Below are 5,138 nucleotides of genomic sequence, written 5' to 3' on the forward strand. Positions count from 1 at the left end.
CATTTCCCCTCCCCCCAACTTACCCCAGTTCCAACCTTCCAGCTCAGCACCTTCCTCATGACCTGTCCCACCTGCCAATCTTCCTTCCTGCCTCTCCACTCCACCCTCCTCTCTGACCTATTGCACACTTAGCTACCTTCTCCCTATCCCCACACCCCTCCCATTTATCTCTCCACCCCGGAGGCTCCCAACCTCATTCCTGATGAAGGGCTCCTACCCGAAACATCGATTTTCCTGCTCTTCGGATGCTGCCTGACCTGCTGTGCTTTTCCAGCACCACTCTAATCTTGACTCTGATCTCCAGCATCTGCAGTCCTCACTTTCACCTAAAACTTTAACATAGCAGAAGGAAACTGCTGGTTACTGCAAGTATAAGTGATTAACTCTGATATCACATGCCCGGTGACCGTGTTCTGAGGATCTGTGTCCAATGTGATAAACACTATTGCGAATGTCACTATTTTAGGCAAATGGAGGGTGAATGAATAACATCCAAGTGTAAAAGTAGCTCTGGCCATAACCCAGGCTCGTGCTTCTTTCTACATTTTGGCTCAGATTCTGCAGATATGGGAATTCAGAAAATCATGCTCAACTCCAGCTCCACATCTAACACTATCGTGAAACAGGGAAGGTAACAGGCAACTTGATTCACACAAGTACCATATTGTAAGAAATGCTAATTATATTAAATGAGCCCACACTAAAATCCCATAACCATAATGATACTGAGGTCAATAAAAATCATTGTACAGGATTCTGTACAAGGTATAGTTTAATGAACAAAATAAGATAGAATTAAATACACTTCCATTTGCGAATCCACTGGGGTGGAAGCTGCTTGGAGGTTTCGCTGTCATCAATCCCTTAAATGTTCTGTAATCAATTCCTCCATTGGGACTTCGGGAAACCCCAGTGTTTCAGCAAATTGAGATGTTCCTTGGTCACTCAGCAGCACATGATTGGTCTGGAACAGCAGCAGCTTCCAATCAGCATTTAATTAAACAAATCCCAACATATCACCAACAAAAATAGAATTTGCTGGAAGACTTTAGCAAGTCTGGGCGGCACGGTGGCATAATGGTTAGCACTGTTGCCTCACAGCGCCAGAGACCCAGGTTCAATTCCTGCCTCAGGCGACTGTCTGTGTGGAGTTTGCACATTCTCCCCGTGTCCGTGTGGGTTTCCTCTGGGTGCTCCGGTTTCCTTCCACAGTCCAAAAATGTGCAGGTTAGGTGAATTGGCCACGTTAAATTGCCTGTAGTGTTAGGTGAAGGGGGGAGAGGGGGGAATGGGTCCGGGCGCGTCGGTGTGGACTTGTTGGGCCGAAGGGCCTGTTTCCACACTGTAAGTAATCTAATCTAATATCACCAACAAAAACAGAATTTGCTGGAAGACTTTAGCAAGTCTGGCAGTGGCTGTGGAGAGAAATCAAGATTTAACATTTTGGGTCCAATGACTCTTCCACAGAGCTGCTAGTCACTAGGAAAGTGTTTTTTTTTATGCAGAAGATAGAGTGGGTTGGGGGTGGGGGAGGGAAGGAGTAAAATGGAGATGGAGCCCAGAGAGAGAGATAAACAGTTGGGCAGACGGAGAAGTGGAGCAGCCTGGGAAATCAAATAGCTAATAGGGGGATAAATTAATGGCTAATAATGGGTTGGTATGTAATAGCAGACCATGCAAGGACAAGGCTTGGGGTTGGGGCAAGGAATGGGAGAAGGTGTTTCAAGTTCTAAAACTGTTGAACTCAGAGTCTAGAAGGCTCTAGAGCTCTCAAATAGAAAATGAGGCACTGTTCTGGAACAATGCAGCAAGCCTGACACGGTGATGTAGTCCAGAGAGCAAGATGGGATGCTGAAATTTCAAGCAACTGGAAGCTCAGGGACATTTTTTTGCACACAGAACATGGATGTTCTGCAAAGCAGTCACCCAGTCTATGCTTTGTTTCCCCAGTGGAGTAGAGACCACATTTTGAGCAGGGATTGCAGTAAACTAAATCGAGTGAAGTATAGATTAAGCATGACTTCATCTAGAAGGTGTGTTTAGCCCCTGAGATATTGATGATGGAGGAAGTAAATGGGCAGATATTCCACCTTCTGGGGTTGCAGAATGAAGGAGGAGTGCACCAGAGTCTCCCAGAGAGAATGGTCCTTGCAGAAGGCTGACACGGGAGGAGAGGAGATGGGAGGACATATTTGTTGATGACATTTGGAGGTGGCAGAAATGGGGCTTATGGAGTGTAGAGAGACCTAACTCAGTTCTTCTTTTCTTCCCTTGTCCAAATTCCCCACAAAGAGACAACATAACTGGGCTCTATGTGGGTATCCATGGCCACCTCTCTGACCTGAAGAAGGTGAGTGCCATTAAGAGAAGCTGTTCAGGTGAGGATAAGCTCAGCCAGGTGGAGGAGGGTGGTGGTGGGTAGGGCCCATCAAGCCATTTTTCCAGGAAGAAGCAGAGAGCCCTGAGACCACCCTGAAGGGGATGGATTGGGAAAGGATTGCTTGCCCACGGTAAAGGGGAGGTGGCTAGAGCCTGCAAACTGAAAATACTGAAATTGACGTAAAGTATCAGAGAAATTATAGATGTAAGTGGGAAGGGCCTGGTCAATGGAAGAAAACCAGAATTGAGTTAGGTATCTCTACACTGCATAAGCCCCATTTCTGCCACCTCCAAACACCATCAACAAACTGTTCTAGTAACTGTTTGTGTGGAGTTTGCACGTTCTCCTTGTGTCTGTGTGGGTTTCTTCAGGATGCTCCAGTTTCCTCCCACATTCCAAAGATGTGCAGGTTCGGTGAACTGGCCAAGCCTCCCATGAGAGGAAACATCCTCCCTGCATTTTCCCTGTCAAAGCCTATGTTTCAATGAGATCACGGCTCATTCTTCTGAATCCCTGTGAGTACAGTCCCAAACAGTTTAATGTTTGTTCATAAGACAATCCATCCATTCTCGGGACCATCCGAGTGAATCTTCACTGAACTGCCTGCAATGGAATGATGCCTTTCCTTAAATAAAAGGACTGAAACTGTTCACAGTACTCCAGATGTAGTCTCACTAGCACCTTGTACAGTTACAGGAAGACTTCCCTACTCTTATACTCCAACCTCCTTGAAATAAGGGCCAACAATCACAATTGCCTTTTTTTTCCAGAATCCCTACAATGTGGAAACAGACCCTTCGGCCCAACAAGTGCACACTGAGCCTCTGAAGAATAACCCATCCAGACCCATTCCCCTACCCTACTACTCTACATTTACCCCAGTCTAATGCACCTAACTTGCACAGCCCTGAACACTATGAGCCATTGGTTTAGCTCAGTTGGCAGGGCAGCTGGCTTGTAGTACTAATAGCAGAAGTTCAAATGGCACCCTGGTTGAGGTTACCAAGAAGGACTCTCCTTCTCAACCTTTCCCTTTGTCTGAGATGTCGTGATCTTCAGGTTAAACCACCACCAGTGACCTCTGTCTAATGAGAGATCAGGACTATGGTCACTTTGCCTTTTCTGTTCTGTATGATTTGAAATGGACTTTAATGGAGTGTATTGCACATATTATTTCATAAAATGCTGCATACTTTTGCAACAAAAAAAATCATTGATTCACATAAATTATCCAATTGTATTACTTAACAATTCAGTATCATCATATTCTACCTCATCAGTGTTCTGACGTGGATAGCTGCCAGAATTTGTTAACCCAAACTGTACACAAAATCTTTGAAAATGCTGCAATCTGAATGTCCCTGTGGAGATTTCCAGAGAATATAGATAATTGGCTTCATTGACTCCAAGTTTAATTCAGTCGGGTTGTTCGAGGCAGAGTAATGCAGTCAGAAAATGCACAGAATTATTCGCAATGTCAGCAAAATATATGACATGATCCTGGCCATCATTGGTATTCCGGGTAAGTGGGTTTGTACAGAAACTGTGTAAATATGCTGGTTTTACTGTGGGACTGATACTGCTGACCGTCTTTCTGCAGATACCAGGTCACTTTTTATCATATATTTTCAAACTGGTTGGTTGGTCTCAATTAACTCTGGAGTTTTGATTTACTGCCTCGGATACAAGTGAGGTTCTGATTGAAGTTGGCATGAATGTTTAGTACAGTGATATCTAAACCAGCGATGCCTGCAAAAGAAAAATTGATATTATCAAATCAGAAACAGAAATTGCTGGAGAAACTCTGCAGGTCTGGCAGCATCTGTGGAGAGAAAACAAAGTCAACGTTTTGAGCCTGGTGATCCTTCTACAGAATTAAATCGGTTCCAAAAGCTTTGGTTTTGTTTCTATTTGCTTTTTATTGTCCCAGCTCATCTTGCTCTCCTGCTCCCACCCCTACCCAAATGGGGAATCCAGAGCAAACTGAGGTCCAGCTGCATTTGGTCCACTTTGGTGACTGAGGTCACTGCTCATGATATGGTTCTTTGGCAACGTGTTTAAACTTTGGTCAGAAGACAACTCTTCCATACAGGGCTTCATCCTCGTATTTGGACCTTCTGTTACTCATCTGCAAGAGGCCACTCAACTCATCATCCAGAGGTGTGATGGGAAATGGGGTAACATGGTGGAATCTGGAGTGGAATTCTGGTCCAGGTAATGTCTAAAATTAGGAATGTCTGACCAAACTTAGATTGACCAAATCCCAGTACGATCTGAAGATACAACCGGAATGGGATCCGATCTTCAACATTGTGCAGCTTTAGCTTCTCGTGACTCTAAAATAGGTGAGCTAAGTCAAAGAAAACCATTCCCATATTTCCAGCCTGATAAGAAGCATGCTTACATTTTCACTGATTCTGGGTTTACCTCCTTTCAGCTTCCTGATTTCCCACACCAGGCTGGGAAATGCTCAAACTGCAAAGTCAGTTAAATCAAGGTTCAAAAATCTCATTGAAACTTACAAAGATGTCAATCAGCTTTTAGGAAGTGGACTAAAGTTTATCCCATAAACTCTCTGTGTATTAAACCTTGGAATAGGTATGTCTGAGATTAAATGAGATCGCAGTTGTGATGTTTAACCATTTGCTTAATTCAAAGTCCATGTCTTTTTGTATCAAAATACAGATATGATAGCCTGGACTCGGACAGTATGTTTGCTTCAAACTATTTTAGTCTATTTTCTTTTCTCTCCCTCGCA

This window comes from Chiloscyllium plagiosum, unplaced genomic scaffold (assembly GCF_037043375.1).
Source record: "Chiloscyllium plagiosum isolate Xiang-an unplaced genomic scaffold, Cpla_swu_hap1 HiC_scaffold_18, whole genome shotgun sequence".
Lineage (NCBI taxonomy): Eukaryota > Metazoa > Chordata > Chondrichthyes > Orectolobiformes > Hemiscylliidae > Chiloscyllium > Chiloscyllium plagiosum.